We start from the raw sequence: 19,608 nt of genomic DNA, 5'->3' as shown, positions 1-19,608 counted from the left end.
AGACTTGGATGGCTCGGGGACAGGAATGGTTACTTCAAGTGCTGGGTTTTTGATGTTTCGAGGGAGGGAGGCAAAAGAGGTGGGGGCGTGGCACTGTTGATCAGAGATAGTGTCACGGCTGCAGAAAAGGTGGACGCTATGGAGGGATTGTCTACGGAGTCTCTGGGTGGAGGTTAGGAACAAGAAAGGGTCAATAACTTTACTGGGTGTTTTTTATAGGCCGCCCAATAGTTACAGGGATATTGAGGAGCAGATAGGGAAATAGATCCTGGAAAGGTGTAATAATAACAGAGTTGTCGTGATGGGAGATTTTAATTTCCCAAATATCAATTGGCATCTCCCTAGAGCAAGGGGGTTAGATGGGGTGGAGTTTGTTAGGTGTGTTCAGGAAGGTTTCTTGACTCAACTTGTAGATAAACCTGCAAGAAGAGAGGCTGTACTTGATTTGGTATTGGGAAATGAACCTAGTCAGGTGTCAGATCTCTCACTGGGAGAGCATTTTGGAGATAGTGATCATAATTCTATCTCCTTTACAATGGCATTGGAGAGAGATAGGAACAGACAAGTTAGAAAAGCATTTAATTGGAGTAAGGGGAATTATGAGGCTATCAGGCAGGAAACTGGAAGCTTAAATTGGAAACAGATGTTCTCAGGGAAAAGTATGGAAGAAATGTGGCAAATGTTCAGAGGATATTTGTGTGGAGTTCTGCATAGGTACGTTCCAATGAGACAGGGAAGTTATGGTAGGGTACAGGAACTATGGTGTACAAAGGCTGTCACCCTTTCTCTTCACCATTTACACCTTGGACTTCAACCACTGCACAGAGTCTTGTCATCTTCAGAAGTTTTCTGATGACCCTGCCATAGTTGGATGCATCAGCAAGGGAGATGAGGCTGAGTACAGGGCTACAGCAGGAAACTTTGACACATGGTGTGAGCAGAATTATCTGCAGTTTAATGTGAAAAAGACTAAGGAGCTGGTGGTAGACCTGAGGAGGGCTAAGGCACCGGTGACCCCTGTTTCCATCCAGGGGGTCAGTGTGGACATGGTGGAGGATTATAAATACCTGGGGATACGAATTGACAATAAACTGGACTGGTCAAAGAACACTGAGGCTGTCTACAAGGAGGGTCAGAGCCGTCTCTATTTCCTGAGGAGACTGAAGTCCTTTAACATCTGTCAGACGATGCTGAGGATGTTCTATGAGTCTGTGGTGGCCAGTGCTATCACGTTTGCTGTTGTGTGCTGGGGCAGCAGGCTGAGGGTAGCAGACACCAACAGAATCAACAAACTCATTCGTAAGGCCAGTGATGTTGTGGGGATGGAACTGGACTCTCTGACGGTGGTGTCTGAAAAGAGGATGCTGTCCAAGTTGCATGCCATCTTGGACAATGTCTCCCATCCACTACATAATGGACTGGTTGGGCACAGGAGTACATTCAGCCAGAGACTCATTCCACCGAGATGCAACACTGAGCATCATAGGAAGTCATTCCTGCCTGTGGCCATCAAATTTTACAACTCCTCCCTTGGAGGGTCAGACACCCTGAGCCAATAGGCTGGTCCTGGACTTATTTCATAATTTACTGGCATAATTTACATATTACTATTTAATTATTTATGATTTTGTTACTATTTAATTATTTATGGTGCAACTGTAATGAAAACCAATTTCCCCCGGGATCAATAAAGTATGACTATGACTAATAAATCTAGTGAAGAAGAAAAGAAAAGCTTACAAAAGGTTCAGAGAGTGAGGTAATGTTAGAGATCTAGAAGATTATAAGGCTAATAGGAAGGAGCTTAAGAAGGAAATTAGGAGAGCTAGAAGGGGCCATGAGAAGGCCTTGGCATGCAGGATTAAGGAAAACCCCAAGGCATTCTACAAGTACGTGAAGAGCAAGAGGATAAGACGTGAAAGAATAAGATCTATCAGTGTGACAGTGGGAAATGTATGTGTCAGTGTGACAGTGTATGGAACCAGAGGAAATAGCAGAGGTACTTAATGAGTACTTTACTTCAGTATTCACTATGGAAAGGATATTGGTGATTGAAGTGATGACTTGCAGCAGACTGAAAAGCTTGAGCATGTAGATATTAAGAAAGAGGATGTGCTGGAGCTTTTGGAAAGCATCAAGTTGGATAAGTCGCCAGGACCGGATGAGATGTACCCCAGGCTACTGTGGGAGGCGAGGGAGGAGATTGTTGAGCCTCTGGCGATGACCTTTGCATCATCAATGGGGACAGGAGAGGTTCTGGAGGACTGGAGGGTGCAGATGTTGTTCCTTTATTCAAGAAAGGGAGTAGAGATAGCCCAGGAAATTATAGGCCAGTGAGTCTTACCTCAGTGGTTGGTAAGTTGATGGAGAAGATCCTGAGAGGCAGGATTTATGAACATTTGGAGAGGTATAATATGATTAGGAATAGCTAGCATGGGTTTGTCAAGGGCAGGTCATGCCTTACGAGCCTGATTGAATTTTTTGAGAATGTGACAAAACACATTGATGAAGAAAGAGCGGTAGCTGTAGTGTATGTGGATTTCAGCAAGGCATTTGATAAGGTACCCTATGCAAGGCTTATTGAGAAAGTAAGGAGGCATAGGATCCAAGGGGACACTGCTTTGTGGATCCAGAACTGACTTGCCCACAGAAGGCAAAGAGTGGTTGTAGACGGGTCATATTCTGCATGGAGGTTGGTCATCAGTGGAGTGCCTCAGGGGTCTGTTCTGGGACCCTTGCTCTTCGTGATTTTTATAAATGACCTGGATGAGGAAGTGAAGGGATGGGTTAGTAAGTTTGCTGATGACACAAAGGTTGCAGGTGATGTGGATAGTGTGGAAGGCTGTGAGAGGTTACAGTGGGACGTTAATAGGATGCAAAACTGGGCTGAGAAGTGGCAGATGGAGTTCAACCCAGGTAAGTGTGAAGTGGTTCATTTTGGTAGGTCAAATATGATGGCAGAATATAGTATTAATGGTAAGACACTTGGCAGTGTGGAGGATCAGAGGGATCTTTGGGTCCAAGTCCATAGGACGCTCAAAGCAGCTGTGCGGGTTGACTCTGTGGTTAAGAAGGCGTATGGTGTATTGGCCTCCATCAATCGTGGAATTGAATTTAGGAGCCAAGAAGGAATGTTGCAGCTATATAGGACCCTGGTCAGACCCCACTTGGAGTACTGTGCTCAGTTTTGGTCACCTCACTACAGGAAGGATATGGAAGCCATATAAAGGGTGCAGAGGAGATTTACGAGGATGTTACCTGGATTGGGGAGCAGGTTGAAAACAGGTTGAGTGAACTCAGCCTTTTCTCCTTGGAGCGACGGAGGATGAGAGGTGACCTGATAGAGGTGTATAAGATGATAGGAAGCGTTGACCGTGTGGATAGTCAGAGGCTTTTTCCCAGGGCTGAAATGGTTGCCACAAGAGGGCACAAGTTTGAGGTGCTGGGGAGTAGGTACAGAGGAGATGTCAGGGGTAAGCTTTTACTCAGAGAGTGGTGAGGGCGTGGAATGGGCTGCCAGCAATGGTGGTGGAGGCGGATACGATAGGGTCTTTTAAGAGACTTTTGGATAGGTACCTGGAGCTTAGAAAAATAGGGGGCTATAGGTAAGTATAGAAATTTCTAAGGTAGGGACATGTTCGGCACAACTTTGTGGGCTGAAGGGCCTGTATTGTGCTGTAGGTTTTCTATGTTTGTATGTATCCCTAATCAATTCTGGTTCATTGCACAACACCCAATCCAGAATAGCTGTTCCCTATTGACCTCCATCACAAGCTGCCCTAAAAATCCAGCTTATATGCATTCTACAACTTCCCCCTCTTGGGACCCAGCATCAACCTGATTTTCCCAATCTACCTGAATATAGACATCCCCCAGGACTATCATAACATTACCCTTTTGACAGGCATTTTCTATCTCTCATTGCAATTTGCAGACCTCATCTGTACTACTGTTTTGGGGTCTATATATAACCCCCATCAGGGTCTTTTTACCCTTGCAGTTCCTTAGCTCTACCCACAATGATTCAACACCTTCCGATCCTATGTCACTTCTTTCTAATGATTTGATTTCATTTTTTACCAACAGATCCATGCCACCCCCTCAGCCTACAATGTGTATTGTTGGATGTTATGCTCCCAGCTATAATCTTCTTTCAGCCGTGATTCAGTGATGCCCACAATGTCATACATGCCAGTCTGTAACTACAAGTTTAATTACTTTATTCCATATACTGATGCATTCAAATAAAACACCTTCAATCCTGTATTCACTCTTCTCAATTTTGTCCACCTTTTACACTGAAGCTGTTGACTGTAATTTTGCCTTATCATCAGCTTCTCCTTGCTAGCAGTCTCACTTTGCAATGGAGTTCTTTTACATTCCCAACCACATTACATCAGTGACCTCCAGATGGACTTCTCTTTTTGAGACTTTATGATGGAGTGGCAGCAGCTAAAATAGGCATTCCATCTCCCCCATCTTGTTTGCGGCAGCCTTCAAGGTCATCCTTCTTGGAACGAGGCAGGTGGTTGGAGGGATAAAGCTACAGTCAGGATACAGGCTTCCTCCACTGAGAAGCTACATGGACAATGTCACAAGCATCCTTCACACAGCTACATGCACAAGGCTGCCGAAGAGGTTGGACGAGCTAGTGACATGGGCAAGGATGAGGATCAAACCCTACATGTTGCAAAGCCTATCCCTCTGAAAAGGGGTCAGAAGCGAAAACATCACCTTTGTTGTAGGGGGCGAGGAAATCACATTGTTGGCCAAGCAGCCCACCCAAAGCCTTGGGAGGCTGTGCACCACAGAGCTCTCTGACAGGCAGGTGGGAAAAGTAGCACAGAAACAGCTCGCAGAGGGACTGGCTAGAATTGTCCAGAGCCAAAAAAGTACACCCAGAAATGGCTGGGGTTGCCTCAGTGTTTCTCGGACCCTGGCCTCTTCAGGAAGAACATGTTGCAGCTGCCACTGAGATCCAACAGCCTGGGGGACAAGCAGGGGAAACCCCGACTGCTTGTTGAGCTGAGGGAGTCCAGCAACCCACCGGTGAGGAGTGCCAATGCCCCAATCCATACTGGCTGTAAGTGGAGAGCTCAGGCTGAAGTAGACCAGGCCATCAGCAGGCTGCAGCAACAAGAGGTTTTGTCGACAGAGTCCAGGCTGGACATGCAGGACTTGGCTGGGGGAAGGCTGCATGTTTCTGGCCTAAGGCCTCGAGGAAAGAGAGGAAAGCCATGGTAGTGGAAGAGGTGACAAGGACAGAGTAGGAGCACCACAGGGTGAAGGCAGTAGCACAGGGCCGCCATGGAAAGCTGGACAACATGGGAGGGTAGCATCAACACGTCATTCAGCTGGTCTGACCTGTGGAAGATCCCACAAGCCAGACTCAGCTTCCTCATCAGGGCAGCCTACGTCCCCAAAATCTTCACCATCGGTTCGGCAATGAGGAGAGTTTCCCCTGTGTGATACCACCAATGCCAACCTCCAACACATCCCGGCAGGATGCAACACTGTGCTGACCCAAGGGCACTACAGATGGTGCATGTCCAGGTCCTAAAGAAGCCGGTGGAGGTTCTGGAGACTTTCAGGTGTGATGCGAGAAGCAGCCTTTCCCCAGCAGGATGCATCTGCCCAAGAGCTCCTTCAGGACTCCTCTACACAGGCAAGGGGTGGAACATGAGGGCAGACCTTGGCAGGCAGCTACAGTTCACCACAGAAATCACCACCACATCTCTCCGCCCAAACACAGAACTGTGGTCCACAGTCGCCAATACAGTCCTCCTCATTGAGTTGACCATCCCATGGGAGGAAGGATTGGAGGCTGCCCACAGGAGGAAGAGGGTAAAGTACACAGACCTGGCAGCTGAGTGTAAGAAAGCTGACTGGAGGACTATCATCCACCATGTGGAGGTAAGATGCCAGGGCTTTGTCGGTGCATCAACAACAAGGTTATTCTGTGATATGGCAGTGATTGGAGTGAGGCTCAGGAGGGCCACCAGAGGGCAGCTTTTGGCTGTGTCTGAGGAGGAAGGACAGAAACTGGGGGACTGACTAACCCCATTGGAAACTGCAGGGGTTGGCAGGGAGATGTCCATGCCACTGTCTGCCACCAGGAGATGTACCAGGGCTGAGGGAGTGAAACGCCAAAGGGCAGTTGTCCCTGGCTGATGACATGCACTGTTGGAGGTGTGGCAGGTAGCAATGCCAAGCGGGAAACATTGTCTTCCTGTAAATCTCATTATTGCCAATCTGTAACTGCAAGTTTAATTACCTTATTCCATATATTGCATGCATTCAAATATAACACCTTCAGTCCTGTATTCATCGTTTTTGATTTTGCAACTTTTGCATTGCAACTCATCCCATTGCCTGCAAGTTTGCCCTGTTATCAGCATCTCCTTTCTAGCAGTCTCACTACACACTGCCTCTATTTGTGAACCAACTACCTCAACCTCAGCACTATCACCCCTGTTCCCATCCTCCTGCCAGATTAGTTTAAACCGTCTTGAGCAGCTCTAGCAAACCTGCTTGCAAGGATATTGGTCCATCTTGGGTTCAGGTGTAATCCGTCCCTTTTGTACAAGTTGTACCTTTCCCAAAAGAGATCCCAGTGATCCAGAAATCTGAAAGCCTGCCCCCTGCACCAGTTCCTCAGCTACACATTCATTTGCCAAATCATCCTATTCTTACCCTCACTGGCATGCAATACAGGCTGCAGTCCAGAGATTACTACCCTGGAGTCCTTTTTTTTTTAGCTTTCTACCTAACTCCTTAAAATCTCTCTTCAGGACCTTCTCACCTTTCCTACCTATGTCACTGGTGCAAATACGTCCAACACTTCTGGCTGCTCACACCCCCTTTAGAATGCTGTAGACCCAATCCAAGACGTCCCTCACCCTGGGACCTGCGAGGCAGAGGCTTATCTTTGAAATGCTGCTCAAACTCATTTTGGGGAATGACTGAAACAGCCGAGCCAGTGCCTAATTCCATTCACTTCAGGAATAAGTCATATTGCTTATCTATTGTTAGCTTTCTCATTATAAATCTCAAAGGTACCCTGTTCAGCTTTACTTTCATCATTATCATATTTTTCATCAACAGCATGAAGATTGGTGCTCTTTTTAAAACTGCAACTGACGGTGGGCAGTATAACAGTAAATGATGGACTTGGATGTTTCTCTTGTGATCACAAGACCCTGTTGGACATTGATAGTGTAAAGTGCAGCAAGTCTGATTCCCTTGGCTACTGGCGAGACAGACTGCAGGGAAGCTGCGTGGCTTTGGCAGTAATGAGGACTAGGCCTCAAGCCACATGCTTGCCTGTTGCAGTAGTCCAGGAGGGGAGATGACAGAGGCGGTGTAGCATGGCTCCTCCATCAGTGCTGCCCTCTAGTGTATGATCGGTGGGATGACAAGCTGGATTGTGTGCATGCTTGTGTACGTTGTCTGTGGGCTACTGAGAACTGCTTGTTCTTGTCAATAACAACCATGAACCATCAATTTATAGGGCATGCCACTCAGGGACTTGGTCTGTAAAATATTTTTTTAGTGTGACTATATGTTTTATTGGTATCTTATATGTGCTGGTGCTGTGTATGACTGTTGGTACTGTGTTTTGAATGTTGGCCCCAGAGGAACACTATTTCGTTTGGCTGTATTCATGAGTATTCATGTATGGTTCAATGATAATTGAAGTTGAACTGATCTTCACAGGGGGGTGCTTTGGGGTTTTAACATTTAACTGTCATTCATTCTTTGGGGTACTTCTCTGTTTTTGTGGATGTTTGTGAAGAAAAAGAATTTCAGGATGTATATTGTATACATTTCTCTGAAATTAAACATACCTAATGATTGAAGAAGTCAGGGTAGGACCTCTGTAAAACTATCAGGGATGCTGAGAGACAATACCAATCCAAAATCAAGTCCCAGACCAACATCAGTTGTAGCAGGTCTTATGTGCTATAATGGGCTGCAAGACAAAGTCAGCCAGCATTGACAACAGCAGTTCATCCTTTCCCGACAAACTTAATGCATTCTATGCATGTTTTGAACAGAAAAGGACTGGAATTCCATGACCCTCCCCAAAAGCCTCCAATGCACCTGAACCCAAAAGTCACCATTGCAAATATACTGTAAAATTATTCTTCCAGAGAATAAACCAAGCATTTAGCATGGATGGTGTCCCTGGCGATGTCCTTAGTCCCTACCAGTGGGCATTCACAGATATGTTTTCCCTTCTCCCTGCTTCAATCTGACCGTTTCACCTGCTTTAATACCACTATGATCCCAGTACCTAAGAAAAACATGACAACCTGCCTTAATGACCCCTGCTTGGTGTCTCTGATGTCCACCATCAGGAAGCGCTTCAAGAGGCTGGTCAGGGTTAACTCAGACTTGCCAGACAACCTCAATCGACTGCAATTCACATACTGATGAAACGGTTCTATGGCAGATGTAATCTCCCTGTCCCTGCACTCATCTCCGGAGCATCTGGTAAAGATACTTACATTAGATTACTGTTTATTGACTACAGCTTCACCTTCATTACTATAATCCCAAGCAAATCCATCCCAAACTCCTAGGTCTGGGACTCAACATCCATCCTTTGCAATTGGATCCTTAACTTCCTGCTCAAGAGAACACAATCAGTAAGGATAGACAGGAATACCTCCGAATGATTATCCTTGACACTAGTGTCCCCACAAGGCTCCGTCCTCACCTCCTACTCTACTCCCTATACACTCGTGACTGCATGGTCAAATTCAATCTATAAGTTTGCAGTGTAGTGGGCCATATCTCAAATAATGATGAGTCAGAGTACAAGAAGGAAATAGCGAGCCTCATGACATGGTGTCATGACAACAATCTTTCCCTCAATATCAACAAAACAAAAGAGCTGGTCATCAATTTCAGGAAATGGGTGCTGCACATGTTCTTATTTATATAAATTGGTGCTGATATAGAGGGGGTTGACAGCTTCAAGTTCTTAGGAGTGAACATGAACAGCAGTCTGTCCTGGTTGAACCACACTGACACCACTGCCAGGAAAGCTCACTCACATCTTTTCTTCCTCAGGAGGCTAAAGAAATTCGGCATGTCCATTTTGACAAATGTAGAAAGCATCAGATGTGCATGCATCACCATTTGATATGGCAACTGCTCTGCCTGTGCCTGTGCAGAAAATTGTGGGCACAGTTCAACAATCACAGGAACAAGCTACTCCTCCATTGACTCTGTCTGCAATTCTCATTGCCGTTGTAAAGCAGTCAACATAATCAAAGATCCCCCACACACCAGGCATTCTCTCTTCTTTCCCATCCATTTAGGCAGCAGATACAAATATCTGAAAACACATACCACAAGCTTCAAGGACAGATTCTATCCTGCTATTATAATACTATTGAACATTTCCTAGTACAGTAACGTGGACCCTTGACCTGACAGTGCCCTTGCATCTTATTGCCTGCCTGCACTGTACTTTCTCTGTAACACTTCATTTGTACTCTGTTAATTTAACTTGCATTACCTCATTGCACAATTGTAATGACTTGATTTGTATGAACAATATGCAAGGCAGGTTTTCCACTTTACCTCAATATATTTGACAATGATAAATCAATTTCCCAATTTACTGTTTATCAAGGACAACAAGCTGTCAGTTAACAGCAGGAGGCCACTTAAACAATTTTGTTTAAAAACTGACAAGGCAATCTCTCCCATTGATACTATTATAATGATACTTTATCAAACAGAGTAACACCTATTTCTAGCTAATTAAAACATCAACCCTTTCTCTTCTGCCAATAATACAACCAAAATTTCCTTACCTATATACTGCGCACTCACAGAGGCATTACTGCTAAGTAAAAGTTTTACATATGAACACATCTGCCCTAAAGGGATTCAGTGGAAAGAAAGGATTCATGTTACAGAAAATCATAATATGGATGATTTTCTGGAAATACAATCTCTCCATAACACATGGTTTTACTGTATTACTAAATAGTTGCAGTTTAATAGTATGCCTGCATTTCAACAAATGTGAAAAATTTTAAAACATGCGCAAGCAATTTAAGGAATTGGGGAGAAATCTCTTTACTGAAATTTGTTAGAACTGAATGCTGCCAGGAAAGGTTGAAGTAAATTGCATAATTTCTGTTAGGGGAAACTAGATGTAAAGAATAGGGAGGAAGGAATAGTAGACAGTACACAAAGATCATTCAGAATCTGCAGCACATAAATTCTGTGTAAGGATCTGAACAAGCAAACAAGTTAAATAGATCAATTAACCTGTTCTTAGTTAAGCAATATGCCTTCTTATAATAACATAATTTATATAAAACTGTTTAAACACACTCTTCCATTTGTGCCAAACCTTCATCACCGGTAGCCTCGGTCACACTTGAGGTATAGAGGACGTTACAAAATGAGAGCATACAAGTCACAACACGCTGGAGGAACTCAGCAGGTCGGGCAGCATCCGTGGAAATGATCAGTCAATGTTTCGGAACCCTTCGTCAGGACTGTAGAGGGAAGGGGCAGAGACGAAGGGTTCTGGCCCGAAATGTCAATTGATCGTTTCCACAGATGCTGCCCGACCTGTTGAGTTCCTCCAGCATGTTGTGAGTGTTGCTTTGACCCCAGCATCTCCAGATTATTTTGTGAGAGCATACAAGTTTCAGACTACCACTGAATTAAACTATTAATTAGAAAATGCATGGTCATGCACTTTGGAAGTAGAAATAAATGTGCGGACTATTTTCTAAATGCCTTGTTAGCATTCATTTCAAGAGGTCAAGAATACAGGAGCAATGCTGAATAAGGCACTGGTGAAGCCTCACCTTGAGTATTGTGAACAGTTTTGGGCCCCTCATCTTAGAAAAGATGTGCTGGCATTGGAGAGGGTCCAGAGGAGGTTCACAAGGATGATTCCAGGAATGAAAGGGTTATCATATGAGGAACGTTTGATGGCTCTGGGTCTGTAATTGTTGGAATTCAGAAGGATGAGGGAGGATCTCATTGAAACCTTTTGAATGTTGAAAGGCCTAGACTGAGTAGATGTGGAAAGAAAGTTTTCCATGGTGGGAGAGTCTAGGACAAGAGGGCATACTTCAGGATGGAGAGGTGCCCTTTCAAAACAGTGAAGTGGAGAAATTTCTTTAGCCAAAGGATGGTGAATTTATGGAATTTGTTGCCACATGCAGCTGTGGAGGCCAGGTCATTAGGCAGAGATTGATAGGTTTTTGATTGGTCATGGCATCAAAGGTTACGGGGAGAAGGCTGGGAATTGGGGTTGAGGAAGAGACAGAAAAAAAGGACCAGCCATGATTGAATGGTGGAGCAGACTCAATGGGCCAGATGGCCTAATTCTGCTCCTATGTCTTCTGGTCTTTTGAAATTGGTTGATTGCAGTTGCATTTTCTGTTCTACTAAAATATGTTAACTTCTGATACGATGCATAAACTGTATTTGGTATTCCTGCCATGAGTGAGAAGTCAACTTTGGTATGAGTATTTAGAAAATCTGTATTATCCTTACCTATTTATTGATTGATTGAGATACAGCACAGAATAGGCCCTTCCAGCTGAACAACCCCTGATTTCATCCTAGCCTAATCACAGGACAATTTACAATGACTAATTAACCTACAAATTCGTACATCTTTGGACTGTGGGAGGAAACCGGAGCACCCAAGGAAAACCCATGCATTCCACAGATACTTTACAGATGATGCTGGAATTGAACTCTGAACTCTGAGTCCTGAGCTGTAATCGTGCTACCATGGCGCATCTGTGCAAAAACAATCCTACCTATAAAATGTGTGTTTATACACCAGATGGTGCTACTCTGTGCCAGAACGTACTTAATGCTTTATGTTCATGTCTTGACAGGCAATGGAACAGAATTCTTTCACTCACAATTGAATCCAATACTTAGTGCATATGCACAGAAAATACATAGGGACTTTATGGCTATTAATAGGGATTTCCTGGGAAATCTAATCTTCTTGTAATTTCCCCTCTCAAAACAAGAAACCACAGTGACGATTTCATTAATCTTCACACTTTATCACTGTGGTTACTATGACACAATTGACGACAACATTCTTCTAGATTGCCTTGAGAACTGGGTTGGCCTATCTGGTAATGCCCTTAATTGGTTTCACTCATATACCTTTGAAAATTTTTTGTCTGTTTTGGAGACCAATCTTCCGAGAGAAATTATGTACTTTTTGGTCCCCTACTCTTCCCCTCATATGCCGTCCTTAGGAGACGTCTTTGGAGAGCATAAACTTGATTTCCACAGTTATGCAGGTGACATAGAATTGTGTGTCTTGGTTGAGTCTGATGATGATAACACTATCTTCTCTGGCTTCTGGCAAGGCTGCAATAAATTAATGGATGAGCAATAACTTTCTAAAACTAAGTGAAGATAAAACTATTATACTTTTAGTTGGTCCCAAAGCCAAAAAAGGTAAACTTCTTGATGCCCTTGGGAACTTGGCCCCCCTGTAAAACCGGAAGTAACAACCCTGGGTGTTAACCTTGATTCAGATATGTATTTTAAATCCCACATAAAGAATGTGACCGGAGCAGCATTTCCAGATTAAGAAAGACTGAAAAGCTTCATCCGTTTCTGTCATATAATGATGCTGAAAACACTAATTCACGCCTTTATATTGAATAGACTAGATTACTGCAATGCACTTTTTACTGGTCTCCCAAAGCAATCTATTGATAAACTTCAACTCTGCTAGATGTTTCACTAAAACCAGAATGAAGGGGTATGTCACTCCTGTCCAAGCTCCTCTGTCTTGGCTTCCTGTTTCTTTTAGAATTGATTTTAAAGTTCTCTTACTTGTTCTTAAAGCTCTCAATGGTCTGGAACTGGAGCATGTCACAGAACAGCTTCTGTTTTATAATCTTTCTCTAGCTCTCAGGTCTTCTTCTTTTGGTCTCTTAAACAGAAAAACAATCTCGCTCAAAAGGTTCGTAGATAAAATGCTGGAGGAACTCAGCAGGTCAGACAGCATAGAAATGAATTAACAGTTGATGTTTCAGGCTGAGACCCTTCTTCACCCCTCAAAAGATAATTGTCATATCAGCTTTTTTGAACTCTGCTCCTAAACTGTGGAATTCAAACCCTAAAACTCTAAGGGATGCGGACTCAGTTGACTCCTTAAACACCCGGCATTTTTCAGGACAAAGTCATCAATGGCAGGAGACATGCCAGTGAGGCATTTTTTCAAAATTGCTGCAATTCTTTAGGTGCAGTTCCTCCCACAGTGCCATTGGGCAGGATTTAGACCCCAATGACACTGAAGGAATGATGACACATTTCCAAATCGGAATGGTATGCAACTTAGGAAGAGAACTGTCAAGGAAGCAGCTTCTGATCTGCTCCGATAATCACAATGATCACATTGCAGTGGTGACAAGCAAAATGATTATAGTTGGGGAAAACAGTCATGGTAATTCCACTGAACAGCAAGAAACTGTGGTTCATTTCTCAGTTGGTGGAAATAGTCACTGGGTGACACTTCTGTGGCTATTTTGTCAGAGTCAGAATCAGGTTTATTCTTCACAGGTCTTCTTCTTTTGGAGTTTTGTGGCAACAGATCAGAGCAAGACAAAAAAATCAGCTTTCAGAGTAATCCTATTAATCTCATTCCCATTTATTTCCCTATAGCTCTTTTTCCGACACAAGCCCACTAAATCCCCTGATTCTTCTACTACCTACCTACACTCGGGACAATTTACAGTAATCAATGAACAACCGGAACACCTTTGACATGTGGGAGGAAACCAGAGAAGAAAGGGGAAACCCGTGAGGTCACAAGGAGAACATTTCAATCTAATGCAATCAGCAGCGGAGATCAAAATTAAATCTGGGTAATAAGAGTTGTGCAGCAGCAACCATTGTCTCAGCTCAATCTAACTGGCTGACCCTTCAGTTTGATTCAGCAGCAGCCATGTGCTGTCGTGCCATCGTCTCAGCTCAATCTAACTGGCTGACCTTTAAGTTTGATAATGTCGTGTCTGTTTCTAGATGTACCAGACCAGGGGATACATCGCCCTGCTCTTCTCTGACAAGATCTAGAAAATTAAACAGATTGTGCCTATGGTCTACAGATGACCAGAATGGTCACCTTGCATTTCTCTAAACTGGAGAGTTTATGGCCATTCTTTTTTAACAATCTTCAAATTGCAGAAATTGATTTGGTGAACTATCAGTGCACTCCTACTGCAAGTATAATTTTCATGATGTAAGTAGACCAGACCTGTTCACATTAATTCCAGGTATAGTCTCACCAGGACGTTACATAATCTCATTGAATACTTTCTCTTGAACCACAAATCACTTGCAATAAATGCAAATATACTTTTCTTGTTCCTAATTGCTAGCTCTGCCCGCATTGTAATGTTCAGCAATTTGTGTACAAGCAGTACATTTCAGTCTCCCATTGTTAAAAAAGAGTTCACATAGAAACATAGAAAACCTACAGCACAATACAGGCCTTTCAGCCCACAATGCTGTGCAGAACATGTACTTGCTTTAGAAATTTCCTAGGGTTACACACAGCCCTCTAATTTTCTAAGCTACATGTACCCATCCAGGAGTCTCTTAAAAGACCCTATCGTATCTGCCTGCACTACCATTGCCAGCAGCCCATTTCACGCACTCACCACGCTCTGCATAAAAAACTTACCCCTGACATCTCCTCTGTACCTGTTTCCAAGCACCTTAAAACTGTGCCCTCTCGTGTTAGCCATTTCAGTCCTGGGAGAAAGCCTCTGACTATCCACACAATCAATGCCTCTCATCATCTTGTACACCTCTATCAGGCCACCTCTCATCCCCCATCGCTCCAAGGAGAAAAGGCCGAGTTCACTCAACCTATTCTCATAAGGCATAACACACTGGAGGAACTCAGCAGGTCGGGCAGCATCCGTGGAAACGAACAGTCAATGTTTCAGGCCGAGACCCTTCATCAAGACTGAAGAGGGAGGGGGCAGGGGCCTTAAAGAAGCCGGAGGGAGGGTGGGAAGGAGAAGGCTGGTAGGTGCCAGGTGAAAAACCAGTAAGGGGAAAGATAAAGAGGTGGGGGAGGGGAAGCAGGGAGGGGATAGGCAGGAAAGGTGAAGAAGGAATGGAGTGAAACTGGGATGGGGAAAGGGAGGGGGAGGGAATTACCGGAAGTTGGAGAATTCAATGTTCATACCAAGGGGCTGGAGACTACCCAGATGGTATATGAGGTGTTGCTCCTCCAACCTGAATTTGCCTCATCATGGCAGTAGAGGAGGCCATGTATGGATATATCCGAATGGGAATGTGAAGCAGAGTTGAAGTGGGTGGCAACCAGGAGATCCTGTCTGTTGAAAATAACATATTTATTCCTACTATGTTTTCTATCCATGAATCAATCTTCCATTGGCACCAGTATATTATCCCCAATCCAGGTGATCATAGAAAAGTAGAACAGTAATGGCCCTTCAGCCCACAATGTTGTGCTCTCCTTTACAAGTTCAGGTTCAAGTCGCTTTTATTGTCATTTCAACCATGACTGCTGGTACAGCACAGAGTAAAAACGAGACAACGTTCCTCCAGGACCATGGTGCTATCTGAAACAAGACAAAACTACACTGGACTTCAGACCTACACAGGACTACATAAAGTGCCCAAAACAGTGCAAGACAGTACAATAATTAATAAACAAGACAATAGGCACAGTAAAGGACAAATTACAATATAATAATAAATGATGTAAATGTAAACAATGTAAACAATATTTTAGCAGGAATTGATAAAGAAATGAGCAAAATTTGCAAAGGGAGTGGAGTGGTGTTCAGTTGAGTGTGAGTGTGTGTGTGTGTGTAGGTTTAACCTGCTCCAAGATCAATCTAACCCTGCCCTCACCCACAGCCCTCCACCTTTCTTTCATCCATATGCTTATCTAAGGGTCTCTTAAATATCCCTAATTCACCCCCCCTCCCACCGTGGCAGCATGTTCCACACCCACCACTCTCTGTATAAGAAGCCTATCTCTGACATTACCCCCTATACTTTTCTCTGGTCACCTTAAAATTATGTCCCCTCTTATTAGCTATTTCCATCCTGGAAAAAAGACTCTGACTGTCCCCTCTGCTTAATGCCTTTTATCATCTTGTACACCTCTATCAAGTCACCTTTCATCCTCCTTTGCTCGGGAGAGAAAACCCCGAGCTCATTCAATCTATCCTCATAAAACATGCTCTTTAATCCAGGCAGCACCCTGATAAATCTCCTCTGCAGTTCCTCCAGGATTATTTAATAACTTCCTATGTAGCACCTTACTAAAGTCAAAGAGTCAAACAGTACAGACAGAAGCAGGTCCTTAGACTCACAATGACATTACTGACCAGATTCTAACATCTTGAATATTCATTTCCATAGTTACTGCCTGACCTGCTGAGTTCCTCCAGCATTTTGTGTGTGTGCTTCCAACACCAGCAGTCTCTTGTGTCTCCACCATCCCCTCTGCCTTTTATTACCAAATTAATTTTGAATCCATGCCTTCTGAAGGTCTAAATGCATCATGGCTCAGAATTCCCCTTATTTATTCTGCTACTTTTGCTGCCATTTTCATATTTCCCAAAATATTTCTTTTTAAATTTCTCAAACTTTAACAGTCTCACATTAACTTTTGTTTAACAAAGCTGTTTATTTCTCAGATTATTTCCATATTCAATTTTCCCTTTTCTTACTATTGTCACGTCCTTTGATGGGTTCCAATATTCCCAGGTTTACTGCTGTCCTTAGCAATAGTCATTTGATCTAATATTAATACTATTTTTACATTAACTTATTAGCCATGATTGGTCCACTTTTGCTATTGTGTTTTTGGGAAAGCCATATATCCTTTTCTTTATGTTGGGATACACTATATAGTTTCCAAGAAACATATCTTATTCATAAGGTATGCAGTAGTACCATCAGGATCTGGCCTTACCTTCTTTCACTGTACCAATCAATTCAAATACTAATGTACAATGTAATAATGTCATTACAGTATATTCCAATCCCATACAGTACGTTGGTGAAGTGTTGAGAGGTTGTTACAAGGAACCCAGCCCCTCAGCATTGCACAGTGGGAGATACACAAGAGCTTTTGCAGTAGCTGCACCAAACTTCAGAGCATCCCTCGGCACTTGGAATGTGCTAGCTGGCAGAATTCAGATGTGGATGTTTCACTGGACTGGAAGGCCAACAGATTTTGGGCAGGTCAAAGTCCATTTTTCACAGCCTTCCATTTTGTTTTGCTACATGCCCCTGGGAAAAGATGGAAAAGCCTTGAATCCTTTGTTGGGCAGCTGCTTCGATGAAGCTCAGTGAAAAATGCTGCACCCCTTTCCAAAATTTCTTGGCAAACACACAGTACACAAGAAAGTGGGTGATGTGTGATCTCCAGCACAGCAGCTCAACGTGCAATGCGATTGAGATTGCAGGTGTGCATGGAGCATCCGATGAGGGTGTTTTCCTCATCACCATCCAAGTGAGGGCTTAGTGTTTATTTGGGATTTTTGATAATGAGACAGTTTTTCAAATGATTTTGACAGTCTTAAAGGGATATAATTGTCTCTAAAAGTATACTTTATTCATAATATATACTATATGATTAACACAAGTGTAGGCCACTGTTCGTCTACTGTTGTACCCTTGAATGCAGTTTTCTCGTCTACTATGTAGTGAACTCAGTATCCCAGACCACATCTCAGGGAAAACATATTTATTTCCAGTTGAACCTTTCACTCCAGATCCCACATTCTGGCCTTGACCCCTACCTGTTAACTGGAGGAAACAGTGCGGAGAAACTTATGAGCCATACAGACTAGGTTGTAAAAATTTAAAATAGGCTTCTGGCCTAGAATGCTTCGCATCAATTATTTTCATAGAACCACAGAAGGAACACTGACAAAATTCACAGATAATTTTAAAATGGGAGCATGGTAGAGAGGCTTGCAAAGAGAGTTGCAACAGAAATGCCCAGATTATAAAACAGACAAAGAAGATGTAATTCAATGTTAATAAGCATGAAGTGGGAGGCTTATAAAAAGGACATATCACACACATTCCTGTTCGGGTGAAAGGAAGGCATACCAAGCTCAGAGAGCTCTTGCAGTCAAGAGATATTGAGGGGGGCCAGGAGAGAAATAGCAGAGGCCCTTGTAGAGATATTTGCTTCTTCAATAGCATGAAAAGTTCCAAAACACTGGAAGTTGGCTAATGTTGTTCCAATGTTCAAGAAGGACAGCAATGACAACCCATGGAACTACAGGCTGGTGAGCTTGTCTTCATTTGTAGGGAAGCTACAGAAGGTATAGTTTGAGGGACAAGATCTACCATCACTTGGATAGTGGCATGAGTTACAGGGCAATAGAGACGTGGTGCAGTTAAAACAGAAAGCAACAAATACTGGACCAAGAGTGTTGTATTTGAATGCACGCAGCATAAGGAATAAAATGAACAATCTTGAAATTCAGCTACAGATTGGCAAATATGACGTTGTGGCCATCTCTGAAACTCGGCTAAAGGATGGCTGCCATTGGGAGCTGAACGTCCAAGCATATATGGTGTATCGGAAAGATAGGTTAGTTGGCAGAGGGGGTGATGTTGCCTTGTGTATAAGAAATAATATTAAATCATTAGAAAGGGATGACATAGGATCAGAAGGTGTAGAGTCTCTGGGTTGAGTTAAGAAATGGCAAGGGTAAAACGACCCCAATGGCAGTTGTATACAGGCCTCCAAACAGCAGCCGGATGTGGATTACAAATTACAGCAGGAGATAGAAAAGGCGTGTCAGAAAGGCAATGTCATGATAATCGTTGGGGATTTTATCATGAAAGTGGATTGGGAAAACCATGTCAGCACTGGACCTCAAGAGAGAGAATTTGTAGAATGTCTAAAGGATGGCTTTTTAGAACAGCTTGTTGTTGAGCCCACTAGGGAATCGGCTGTGCTGGATTGGGTATTGTGGAATGATGCAGAGGTGATACGAGACCTTAAGGTTAAGTAATCCTTAGGGAACAATGATCTCAATATGATTGAGTTCACATTGAAATTTGAGAGGGAAAAAATAAAATCTAATTTGTCGGTATTTCAGTGGAATAAAGGAAATTACAATGGCATGAGAGGGGAACTGGCCGAAGTTAAGTGGAAAGGGATATTTGCAGGAAGGACAGCAGAGCAGCAATGGCTGGAGTTTCTGCAAAAATGAGGGAAGCACAAGACAGATATATTCCAAATAGGATGAAATTTTTGAATGGAAGAAGGACATTACCGTGGCTGACAAATGAAGTCAGAGCCAAAGTAAAAGCAAAAGAGAGGGCATACAAGGAAACCAGAGCTAGTGGGAAGATAGAGGATTGGCGAGCTTTAAAAAAACTTGCAGAGGGAAACTAAGAAGGTCATTCGGAAGGAAAAGATGAATTATGAGAGGAACCTGGTGACTAATATCAAAGAAGGTACTAAAAGCTTTTCTAAGTATATAAAGGGTAAAAGAGAGTTGAGGGCAGATATAGGACAAATACAAATTGATGCTGGAGATATTGTAATGAGAGATGCAG

Source organism: Mobula birostris, chromosome 3, assembly GCF_030028105.1.
Source record: "Mobula birostris isolate sMobBir1 chromosome 3, sMobBir1.hap1, whole genome shotgun sequence".
NCBI classification, from domain to species: Eukaryota; Metazoa; Chordata; class Chondrichthyes; order Myliobatiformes; family Myliobatidae; genus Mobula; species Mobula birostris.
This window is presented reverse-complemented; position numbering follows the sequence as displayed.